This window comes from Malurus melanocephalus, unplaced genomic scaffold, assembly GCF_030028575.1.
Source record: "Malurus melanocephalus ecotype Western Australia unplaced genomic scaffold, MMel_1.1 scaffold_55, whole genome shotgun sequence".
NCBI lineage: Eukaryota > Metazoa > Chordata > Aves > Passeriformes > Maluridae > Malurus > Malurus melanocephalus.
Window position 1 is genome coordinate 3,081,817 of NW_026623287.1, and position 13,418 is coordinate 3,095,234.

A 13,418-nucleotide genomic window follows, 5' to 3' on the forward strand; every position below is an offset into this window, starting at 1 on the left:
CACACACCAGGGACACCTCCTCATTTTCCTCCTTTAWTTTCCTGGCCATATAAACCTGTCAGGATCCTGCAAAAGTCTTCATTTACAAAAAGCATAACTTTTCACCAAAAAAATCATAACAGGTTTGACATCAGCAGTTTGTTTTACACATAATTTTGATGTAGAAGGTTTAACAGGCTAAATTCAAAAATCTGTTTCTATCAATTGCATCTGACAAGCAGATGAAGCTGCTCTTAAACATTTTTTTCTTATAATCGGCATTGTTTGGGTCCTGCAAGTAAGTATGTTGGCAAGTTTAGAACTTTTCTGAACTGAATTTTGCTTTGGACTCTTATATTCATCCCATCACAAAAAAAAAAAATTCTTTTTGTGTGAATACTTCACGTTTTTATAGGGAAAAAAACATTTACCACGAGGTTATATGTTTCAGTACAGGTCTAAGCAAGTTGAAATACAAAGCAACGCTTCTACTTCCTCCAATGAAATATGCATTTTATCTTCCATGAAGACTTGTTCCTTGCTAGTCTCTGTCAGCAGGAGCCATCAACTTAACAGTGTTTTGCTGACCTGTGAAAGAGCTTCTGGTAACCACTACTCAGGAGCTCCATTAGGATGGAATCATTTAAGCTGATTCTGTAACWATGTGAAACTTTTGTAAAATGAGGTTAGGAGGTTGATGCATTTTATATAACCAAACGCAACCATTTTGGGCCTGAACTTGTRAGCAGCTGAATAGTCTCAGCTTCCATTAACGTCACAGACATGCTCAGCATTTTATGAGATCAATACCAATGGAATCTAAAATCTTAAGATAATGTTTTAGTTACAGTAATAGCAGTGAAAGTGCATAGGAATTTGGAGGTATTTCCTAAATAAAAGAAACAAAGCTCRCAGCATGTTTACTTGTTACTGATGACAGTTTCTAGTTAAATCTTTGTTTTACCTTGCCCTGCCTTACCTTCTTTCCTCTTCAATCTGTAACACCTCTTAGAATATATAGTAAAGCTAATCTAATTCATGACTTAATACATTTTTTGGCACCGTTCCTCAACCAATCACCAAGTACATTAATTTGTTAATAATTACTTGGGCAGTTCTTGTTTTTAATGAGCACAACATAACACAGTCAGCCCATTAAGGGCCAGTAACCAATGCAGATGAATCAGACCAGAAATCTAGCCTAAAAAGAATCAAGCCCAGTTCCCTGGGTTTGTTTTGTTTTGTTTTTTTTTTTTCAGGAAAGTTTATAATTTAGTCATACATATAAATGTACTGAATACTGTTGCAAACCTTGTTGAGTCCAGTTGCCTCTTGTAGGAGGCCAAGTTCCATATTCCTCTAACAGATACAAATTTAATGACGTTTTCCATGCTACATACATTAATTTCTAKTTTGTCCCTATGAAAATATCTTGATGACACATTAATGCCTATGAAATCTGAATCCATAGGGGTTTTAAGTCTTTTTTCTGGAAGATGTTTGAGATCCTCCATTCCTACTGGCTGTAGCAGGCCTGAGCAGAGCCCACAACCAAGATCAGGGCTAGGATACTTCCAAAAATTCCGTCAGYGCAAGTAGAAACAACGCTGCTAAGAAGCAGGTAAAATTATAGTTTGTGGGTAGTTATAAAACATTTCCCAAAAATATCCTTTCATCTTGAAACTTCTAGTACTTGAACACCGAGATCCCTCCTCTTTCTCAGGCTATTTATCATTTTTAGAGGCTATAAATTATACACGCCGAGCACCAATTTTATACACCAACAACCATAACAATGCAGTTGCAAAACAGAACACTCTGAAGGGTATGTTCCCCTTTCAAAAAGGATAAGGAAGAATAATAATGCAATGCCTAGGTCTGCAGTACCGTTTTTCCGTTCAAAGATCTCAAACAGTTATGAAGGAGTCATTAACCTCATTAAACACCTGTGATGCAGGAATCCAGCCATTATCTTCACTGCTTTCCACCAAGAGGAAATCCTGATGTTTGTGTACCTTAAGGGTAAGTTTTTACAAATGTTTTCCACTCTTGCTATGACTGGTTCACCTCCGTCAGTTTTAAGCAAATTCAGGAGCAATATATTGATTRTTCTGAGCCAAGACAGATTACATGATATACAACATGCTGACAACAATGCTGGATAGATCAGGCCCTAACACCGACCGACTGACTGCTGTTAGTATTGACATTAAGTTAATTCATTGGGAGGAAAAGTTGTGCCACAGAAMCCAAAAGTGCGCATCACCACGTTCTTTCTCTCGAGACAGGATTAACTCATGGAGTTTGGGGTCTCCCATGGCCTGGAAAGGAGAATGATTGTCTCTTAGGAGAGCTCACACAAATTGGAAGTGGGGAAGCCCCCAAGGGGGACATCCTGAGTGAAGAGGGCKGAGTGGCAAAGCCAAGGCTGGCAGGATGCTGTATCTCTTTCCCTCCTGGATAGCTCCTGGTGAGAGCAGAGTTCTGGGTCACAGATCTGAGCTGAGTCACTCGAGTCACTGAAGAGTGTCTCTGACCTGGGACACGTTCAGGCTTTTGCTCTTGTTTGTCTGGAACAGCCAAGAGCTGAATTTGGCAGCCTGAACCTTTGTTATATTCAGCAGTGATTCAGYCAGCAGCATATGGAGCACTATCCAACCCACACAAAAGTGAGTCCTTCAGCCTGAATGCAGAATCCCACCCTGTTTCACACTGCTGCTGTCAGGCTTCCATTTATTCCGATGCCAGAGCTGGCTGTCCCAGTCTTTCCCTGTATGTTTGTAGCCTATGCGACATTTTTKACTCCTGTTTTTGCTTTATTAACAGTATTTTTTGCAAAGTTTCCTGGACAAACAGGCCTAGAGAGGCTCAGCTGCTTACCTGAGGTCACCAGCACAGAAACAAAYCCACAGATCCAAATAATCTGCATCTTCTGCCCCCAGATCACCACTCATCACCTCCACATATGGAAGATATTTTCCACCAACAGTCAGCTTGTTTTCCAGGTAAAGTCTACATGGAATGTCTCCATGGCTGTCTCCAGAGTCTGGTTATCTCCGTTTGAAGATCACTCAGCTCCACTTTGACACAGCCGCTGGCACAGGGAGGTTTTGCTATATTGCTGTATTGCTTTATCTTTCTACTTTGCTGCCTTTTCTCTTTTCAATRATACATCTAGTTTCTTAGGAGATTGCAGATGTTTTATAATCACACAGAAATACATAAACTAATAAGAAAATTCCTAGCTATCTGAACAATCAAGAAATATTTATTTTCAGACAGTACTCAGGAGGAAATTTCCAATTTTTGCTTTACTCCATAACCATTATGAAGGTCAGTGTTTATTCACCCTTGTTACCAAGTRCACTTCACGATAAATGCCAAAGCTGCAGTTTATGTAAAATGTTTTTTACTTTACTTCTTCCACCAGCTTTTAGTTCGAGAGTTGTGGTGAGGATATTTAGGGAGTTTGGGGTTGAGGGATGTGAAACRTCAGCTCCCCAAACTGCAGCAGAGCCACTGTGGCAAGAGCTGAACATGCCGTGAGTCAGAGCATCCCTGAAGCACTGAACAGACAAGTGAGACAAAGGATGAGTAAGGAAATGTTCACAGAGCACCTGGACAAAGTTATAGGGCAGGTCAAGGGGAGAATGAAACACACATCACAAAGCTCTCRTCTTCTACCAAGTGTTCTTCCCACACGGTGAAAAGCACTTGTTAATTTAGCTTTTATATTTCAGTACCTCCCACCACATGAGACTCTCCTACCTGCTTTCCAGCTTAATTACATAGTTTTAAAATTATTGAGGTTTCATCTGGACTCCTGGAAGTCAGAATGAGATACAAAATGAATCATGAGAAGGAAAACCCTTTCTGTAATGATGTGCACATGTGTCACCTGATGATTTTCTGTGGAAGGAACATTGTAGTTGGGCACTGTGCTCTTAAACTAAAATCTTTGTCTCCCTCCCACCCTCTAAATTTGTGTGAAACTCAGAAGTGTGTAGTCTCTGCTCTTTGTAAATTCGCTTACCTGGAACATGAATTCAAGTTTGAGCATGTGCATTGCTTGATCTGGAACTCACTTTGCCAAGAGGATGCAAACAGGAACTGCTGACAGTTCTCCAATGCCATTTCCACAAATCCTCCTCCAGGGACAGATAAATAATGAAACGACTGAATGGGAAATARCACTAAAGCATCTCAGCCTACAGAACCACAGGATATGCACCAGACACACATGGGTGAATGCTGAAATGCTGAGAACATTTAGTAACACAGATAGGACTTTGGGAATCCTCATGCTTGTCTAGGCTAAGTGAAGCGTAAATCTGGAGTAAATGGAGCAACAGTGATGCAAACTGTCATAACAGATTGAGAACCAGACTCAGAGTTCCTACTATCTACCTACATGATAGGAAAAATCTTCATCATCTCTATATCAAGGCATATTTCTTGATATTTCTCTTTTGAACGCCTACTCCGCTGTTTCAGCAGCGCTGAAATGCAAAATATTCATCTTAGCTTTTCCACAGCTGAGTCCCATTCTGCTAATTCAGTTATGCAAGACTTGACCCTAATGATTCCTCTCTCTTGGCTTGGTTTTCCTTCTTTTTTATGACTTTYCTGATATTGGTATGTGGTTTTTATGTCCGAGGCTGTCAGTGAACTGAGTTGGATCAGGGAAGTCTTTGCTCCCAGGACTGTGCTGCTGAAACTGGAATGGTAGAGCATCCTCTCCGCTAAGTGCATTAAGCAAAACAGCAAAACAGCATGCAGCATTTTAGRCTTGTAGCCTGCAATTTCCCCTCCTGCCCATATCAGGGAGATCTATTATCCTGCAAGCACAGGGTTTTTSCATTCAGTGACCATTTCCTTTCCCATTCATTGCTAACATGGTGTTAACCATTTCAGCTGCTGAGAATCAATCTGATGTCTGCAGAGGAGTATCTATGATTATTGAAGACTGCCTTCCTGATTGTTAAATATTTCCCTAAAGTCTGGGGTGTTTTTTTATATAGAATAGGATGGTTTTCCTCTTATTTAGCAGGTATATTTAGATCCCTCTGTATAAGGGGACCATGCACAATTACGAATCCACATATGAAATCTGGGACTTCTCAGACACATCAGGTTCTCCAAGTTTGAGGAATTAATGTTCATTATTGAAAATATTTACTTCAGCTTTCTCTAAGCAAAAGACAACTGGAGGACTTACAGTCTTGCACTGCAGTCAYTGGGCTGTGTCATCCTCCTCTCCCCTCTTAAAAGCTTCTTGTTTTTTCCTCTCTTCTCAGCCAGAGAGGGGYTCTGATTCAAGACAATGGCATCAATGTCCCAATTTTTTACTGTGAGCTTCAGATATAACACTTCTCTTTCAGTTACCCAGCACCATTTTTATTTTTTTTTTGCCATCAAGCAAGCCATAGGTTTCTTTCTAATACGACACATGTTGTTCTACCTGAGTTTTTCTGATTTTTATGAGAGGCTGTCCCACTTGGACCCACCTTTAACAACAAGAGGCAGGAAAAGGTCTTAAGTTCCTTAAAACCAGCTTAAAAGGGAAATGCTTTTCATGCAGCAGCTCTTCAGTTTTCAAATGGTTCYTGCTCATTGTGCTCTGATCCTATTGACGCTGAATGCTCTCTTGCTATACCTCAGTGTGATATAATGGAAGGAACACCATGTGGTAGTCTGCAGAAAAGTCGATTAAACTAGCAGACATAAAACTGCAAACAGCTTTTACGCGTCACTAATGGACTGGGACCGCTTGGCTTTTATGATAGCTCRGAAAACCTTACACACCTGAGGTGCTGTAAAAATGAGTAACAGTTAAAAACAGGAAGAAATGTAAAGGACAAGGTGCAAATCTAGATGGCTTTTGGCATGAGCTGTTCAACAGTGTCAGACCATGGTCTGTTTACAGGTACAAACAAAATGAGCTCTGCTTCTCACGGGAGAGCTGCCTTTATCCCAAACGTGCCCTGGAAGCTTGGTGATCAAAAATGTGACTATTAGCAGAGTCCCTTCCCATCTGTTAAAAAGAGKCAATGGCTTTGGTCAACAGGGACTCTTGAATTGTAGGTTCAATGTTTGGCTAACTAAGGTTGAGATGTGGCACTTCTCTCAGACTTAGCAGGAACACTGGTCATTAAACATTTCCCCATATCATATTTAGCTCTGGYTAGTGCTGTCTTTGCTTTCAAACCCCCAGGGTTTTTGCCTTGTCACCCTCTTGCCATAGGTAATGTCTACRTGGTGCTATCTCTCCTTTTAAGGCTCAGGACTCAGAAGGACAAAAGTTCTGCCAAATCCTTTTCTCCTGTCCTCAACTAGCAGACACATGGGCTAATTCTCCAAGACAGACTTAACAAAGCAGTATCAGAGAAATGACAAATTTCTATAAATAATGCTGAATACTGMAAATGATATGCCTGAAAAAATCACTTGATCATTAAACAAGTGAAGATGCCTTCTGTAAAATAAATAAACCATGAAAAGAGAAGGCAAACTTGCAATTTAATATTCATAAGGTCTCAAGTGCTCAGGAAGATCTTGGCCAAATGTGAAGACACTCTGTGTGTCATGCACTTTTGACAGATRCTGTCCCCAAAGGAAAGCTGAAGCCAAGTCTGACACCTGACTCATACCAACAGGGAAGATGGAGAAATCTCCAATGCTGGCTCAACTAGGCAGGAGACAGCAGGGTTTTTTATGGCAAAATCTTTTGACTGTCATAAATTTTCATGCTCTGTACCTGGMTACCACGATGAAAGGCAATGGATTAGATCCATTTGTCATTATTAAGATTCTTGCTCATAGTTGGAGGAAAAAAAGTTAACTTGCAGATAGYATAGCTCAATAAAGTGGAAACCACACATCCTAAAGAAAACCAAGCCTAATTGCAGAGCTTTGACCTAAAATGAATCAGGTTTGGTCTTAACTGACTGAGCACCAAAATGTATATTCTATTATTTTTTATCTTGCTGTGGTAATTAATGTAAGAAATGTTTCATGCCAAGTTAACTTTGCCTGTAATGTCCTCAGATTAAAGAAATTGGAAAYAGCATCTCTGTCAGAGTGGTTGCACAGTGTTCTCATCCCCTGAAGGAAACCCAAGCTCTGCTGATTAAGAAGACTTCAGCTTTTGATCATGAGTTATTGGATATCGACCCATCACTCAGTCAGGGCTGCAGACTGACTGTCCTGAGCTGAAAGGCTTGGAATCAGATCACATCCAGGGGGAACAGCTCTCCAAGCAAAACTTCCTTCTCATCTAAATCAAGTCTACAAATAGCAACTCACGTTTGTCAGACATTCATCAAATGTGACATGCTTCATGGAGCCAGGCCACGAAAACACAGGAACCTGTCATAATAACCTCATGCAAGGCAGTAGATGGTCCTGATGCTGTATGACATGCCAGGGAGCAGATATCGTGCTGCCCGAGCAGGTGAAATAAAAAAACAAATTGTAAAAAAAAAAAAAAAACAAAAAAAAAAAAAAAAAAAAAAAAAAAAAAAAAAAAAAAAAAAAGAAGCGAGTATCTGATCCAATTAAAGTGTACATTGATTACTGTCAGGTTGCAGAAATGCTGACACACAAGGATTGATCCTGCCTGAAGATGGTGCATAAAGCAGCAAGCCCCAAAACTGGGGGCTATTGGTCTTYCCAAAACCACAAGAAGTAGCTGCCAAACCCAGGCACAAAAGTTTTTCAGAGTTAGGTACTTTAGCCTGTCTCTTAAAAACACTACTGGTTTGGGCAAGGATTATCACTATTTTCATTATTGTTCAGTGCAGAATGCTGCACTTTAGATCCTCCTGCAACAAAGAGGTGCCTGCAAACTCCAGGTGATGCAAAGACCAGCTCCACCAAACTCTGCAGACAAGATGCCACGAGCAAGAGCAGTCATTGTTTATCCAAGCCCTGGTGGCTTCAGCAGTGCAGCAGGACTGACTGCAACATGGGGTAGCACAAGGGTAAAGTTTTGAGACGTAGCTGAAATCAATTGCAAAAGAAAGTAAAACAGAAATCTTGAAAAAGTAAAAAAAAAAAAAAACCAAACAGTTTTTAACAAAACTGCCTCCTTTTCAGAATTAGGGAGTCAGGGAAAGCAGGTTTAGATTGGAAGAAATTCTTGGTTGTGAGGGTGGTGAGACTGTGGCACAGGGTGCCCAGAGCAGCCGTGGTTGGGGCTCAGAGCAGCCTGGGACAGTGGAAGGTGTCCCTGGCCATGGCAGGGGGTGGAACAAGATGAACTTTAACATTCATTCCAAACCAAACCATTCTGTGATTATATGAAAATTTTTCTGTCCCCTAATGATTTGCTTCTTCTGAAAATGTTCCCTTATTTAAATGGACTTTTCATCCCTTCACCATTCATTCTTTAAATCCCTTTCTTTCTATTTTCAACCCACTATGATCCCATTTTTTTCATAATGAAAGCCGAGAAAAAGTTAGGAAAATAAAATTACAGATTAACATTTTAACAAAATTTCCACAACAAAAATCTCAAAGAAGCAAATATTAATCTATTTTGGAAAGACAAATTAAAACAACAACAACAAAAAAAAAGTCTTGCTTAAGTAGATTTGCTGGAAAAATCCTACAGCCAGTAATAAATTAAAGTTTTTCCTTGTCCTATAAGAAAAGAAAAATGGATGGGTTTGGTTCACCCAGTGAGTGTTCAGGGCCCATTGTGTCCAGTTGTGCCACATCCAGACACATCCACAACACTCACATGTGGATGTTTCAGTGCCATAGACAGAATAAAATTATACCTACATCTATACAACTCAAAGTGCATTCCCTTAGGTAAATTACATCAATTTTCTTTGTGTCAGTTCATTCACCTTCAAAAATAAGGAAACTAATATGTCTTGTGACCACTTCGAAAATTCTATTTAATCCATTGACAAAATCATAGACAGAAAATATTAAAATACATGGACCTATCTCTCTAATGCATTGATACATTTTCGATCAGTAGAAGAAGTGATGCTATACAACAGAAAAATATTCCAACTGACTGGMCAGAAGGAATGCAAAACTCATCCTTTCCCTGGAAGAAATCATGACTGGTCAACTTTGACTTACGTCCTTGSGCAAAATAGATAATTGCTGAAGTAGGTAATAGCTTACAGCTGATTTATTTTCATGTAAAACAATATATGTCAGTAGTTTGCAGATAGAAATTCCTTCCTTTCTTTTGGTCAAGTGCTATATTATTGTGAAAGACATTTCATTGACAGCCTGTGATGGTCAGAGCTGGGTAAGAGTGCATATCCTCTTTATGTACTGGATGCTGCTCTCTGTGAGCTTGAACTTTAAAAAAAAACAGAAAAAACAAAACTTCAGAAAAGCCTGCACAGAGAACTTCACAGGGGCACAACCCTCTTCCTAACACAAGACATAAGAGATCTTTTAAACCATGACAAAGAAAAGTGATAAAAACAACCCTCTGGATGGTCGAGAATTTGCAGCTGGAATTAGGTGGTTTATGATTAATGCCCTGTGAGGAGGATGTTGTAAACAAAACATTATTTTGTATTGCAAATAAATGGGTCTACTAAGTGCTGTCTAAATCCCCCCAGGTACCAGTGGCCCACAGCTCTCAGAAAAATGCATTTGCAGAGCACTTAGTGTCAAGAAAGCCCATCTCTTGGTGCCAAAGGGTTAAGAGTCTCTCCAAATCAGAGRATAAACTCATTAAAATGGGCCATTACTGGAGAAGGAAGAAGCCCCAAGACTCCTTCCCCATTTCTTTGCCAGGTTAGCAGAAGAAACCAAAGAGCATAATACAGGTTTGAGTGCACATAAAACAATAGTAAGCTCCATAAGGAATGAGGATTCCAAAGTAAATAGAATACTGAAAGTCAGCAGAGGCAAAAGTTAACTTAATATAAAATACTTGACTCTCAGGTAAGGCATTAAGATGCTGTTTTGGCAGCCAGAACTAATAGCAGGCTTGCTGAAAGKGTATTGGCTTCAGAAAGAAGACAAATACAATCCTAATCCCTTTTTCCTGCCACACACTGGAGATGAGTGAAACCCAAGGGGGAAATTCTTATTACAGCAAATAGGTGCAAGTCCACAGGAAAAATTAAGTCAACTTGACAATTTACAAATTTCCTTTCAAGCATGAAAGGTGGATGAAAACAGAAGGTTATTTTTAAATCCAAACCACAGTATTTTGTATCTGTTAATATCACTGCCGAAGAAWAAGGGACATGGGAAAAGAGTCCATAATGAACACAAGTTTCATTTCACTGGCACGAAGCCAGGACAAAATAACTTTTGTTAGACAAGCAATATTAGAAAATCTAATACCAGGAAGGGACATTTTTCCTTCTTCCCATCACGGGCAGTGAGACCTGGCAGTTTATCCGCAGCTTTCCGGGTGAAGATGCAAACCAAGGTAAAATCTTCTTATCCCTGACTTTGCTGGGTAAGGAATATACAGCACAATGTTCCTAAGTTTAAAAAAAAAAAAAAAAAAATTCCTGTGCTGTGTGCTTCACGTTCCTTCTGATTTATTCCCCTGCAGACAAAAGAGGATTAGGGATAATCAAAGTTTGCCATCAGCATACCTGTACTATTCCACAAATGAAAGACCTTGAGCTTTGTGGAAAATACCCACACTGTTAGGTGGGCATCTGCTTAACTCTTATGGACCTTTAACACRTGTTTTGAAATGCTCAGAAATGCCAGGACCTAGCAGTATTAAATCTTGCTTTTGTAGGTGGAAAAAATTGCAATCCATGCTCTGTTACAGTGAATTGACCGTACAGATCAAATTATATCCTACCCACTACTTAGGGACAGATTCGCTCCTGAATCGTGGGCTCAAATGCTCCCAACTCCCTTCTGGCATCCAGCAAGCTGCACTTCCAGTGATCATTTTGTGGATGGAAAATAAATATATCCTTCTCCAAATGCATTGTGGTTTTGGTGTGCAACAGCACAAGTATCATAGAGACAGTGAAGATKGTACTTGGGGCAAAAATAACCAGTTTGGGGATGAAACGCCAACTGCTGAAACCACATCTTTCCTTGATGCTCCGAAAAGTGTTGGCTTGGCTTTTTTCCCCCCACTGCAGATGCAGATGTCCCTTCCTTTTGAGTGGGGAAATCAAAGCAGACCACTCTGTTCAAGTCACTGTATGAGCTCYAAGCACACGTGGCTGCYGTGAAAGTGCRCTGGACAAGGAGAAAAGATCTGATGCTGAGGAGCAGAGAGATGTTGGRGGAAAAGAAACTGCATCTCAGGCACTGGAAGAAGGAATTTTACCCTTTCCTTGTTGATCATAGATGAGTCAAAGGGACATGGCAGATGAGGTGAGAGAGTTGGTTTGGAAATTTGCTCTGCTGTTCCTCACAGAGGTCACATGGGTGGAGAAACATGTCCAGTCCTAGGGGCAGTCTGTGAACCTCAGGCTGAAGTTGTGCAGAGATAATTCCCTGGAGGGAAGAACATCAATTAAAATTCTGAAATGGAAAACATCACAGAAGCTCATAAACAGACAACATTTAAATGTCTCTGTCAGCAGATACTCTGGATTATCATCTGCTACCTCAGATAGCAAAAAGAATGAGCAGACAATAAATACAACAAAAATACCCAATCACAACAAAATGCTACAGGAAATTTCCACACCAAAAGAGGAGTCCCTGTAGCAGTATTTTTTAATGATTTTTCTTTATATGACTTATAACTAAATATAATWTATACGTACCTTAGCTAGCATGATGGGGTCCAGTGTGATATAGAATAATTACATAATTGCTACCATGGATTGCACTGTAATATTATTAATACAAATTACAATTATTAAGATAATTACAATACGAAATATAGTTATTAATAAAAAGTGTCTGCAGGATTGGGATCTAAGCTGCTACTCCATGAAACTTACCCCAAATTCATAATTAATTCTTTTTGTAATACTGTTCTTCTTTGACAGCGCCTAATCAGAGGATTGCTTGGTGAGAGATCCATTTGACTATCCACATATGTCTATAAATTTTCATATAAATAAACAAACTAATATATACATGTTTTTACATGGAGAGATTTGAGCCAATATTAAAATACATCTTCTTTCCAGCAATGTCAACAAAATTATAACAGATGTAGATTTCTGAAAATTCCAGTTGGTTTGGGTTTTAAGAATTTTTGGTACAGATTTATCCTCTCTAGTTTTATTTATTTTCTTAATTGGTGTAAGTTAGGTCTTGGTCACCCTTGTATTTCTCTATAGTTGAAAGAGAGAAGGAGATGAAGATGTTCTTTCAGAAGCCGACTCTGATCTTTCATGGGCTGAATCACCCTCTGGAGGTGCCTATTTCATTCCTGCCTAAGCAGCCAATACAGGATTACTTGTTACTAAGAACACTGACTTAACAAATGGAAGTTGAATTTGGCCCCTGGTTCCAAACTCCATGATCAACCAAATAAAACAATGTTTCCTCTTATCTGGGGTGGATGAGTGGAAATTATCTGAAGACAGTGAATTTAACCTGGTTCATTCAGTGTTTGACCTCACCTTGGAACAGGCATCTGCAGCTGGTGACACCAATTCTAGAGGTGTCAGCCCAACACARCTGGCCTCAGATGATTATGTTGCAATTTTTTGACAGCTGAAGTCACATGAGGTGCTCCTTTCACTCCTGTTTTTAATATGAGCATGTTTCCACTCATTTGGGTGAATCTAAGAATTCCTTGAAAAATAATCTGTTAAACCTCAAGCACGGCTGGGGATGAAACATAGTGGGGKTTTTTTTCAATCTCTTCCAAGATTGTACCTATCACTTAAGACATAAAATTATTTAAACCYGAGATAAACCTCCAGGCTCCATCACAGAAAATGGAAAGAGGCAAACATCTTCAGAGGGCAATTAATCCCCAGGGTCGGTCTTGATTTTGGTAAAGTGAAAGTCATTTTGGGGTGAGTATGAAATGTAGGAATGTCTTGCAACGGTGATAAATAGAAGAAGAGCTATTATGAGACAAGAAGAGTGAAGGCAGCAGTACAGCTGCTAAACATCTGAGCTAAGGTTGTACACACTGGAATTCATCTCATCCAATTTCATCCACTCAAAGATCACCGTCAGGTCCAAGTTAATCGAGGCTCTTTTCATGACAGAGCATGACCAGAGAGCCCATGTGGTACCTCCACTATTGGCAGCTGAAACACTCGTGGCATGTGCCAGCACTTGCCATCAAAGTCAGCAAAAATCTCGATAACTAATTTCTGGGAGGCTTACCTTAAGTCAACTTACGTTAGGTGAGGTGGATTCCATACCAGGTATTTCCTACAGAGGTAAATCTGCTTCATTTAAATGTTGAGTTGAGAACAGGGCGCAATTTTTCAAAAATTCTTCTGTGCTATAGGCTCAGCACATGTAAAGCCTGGAAAAAGAGTATTTGCTCACCC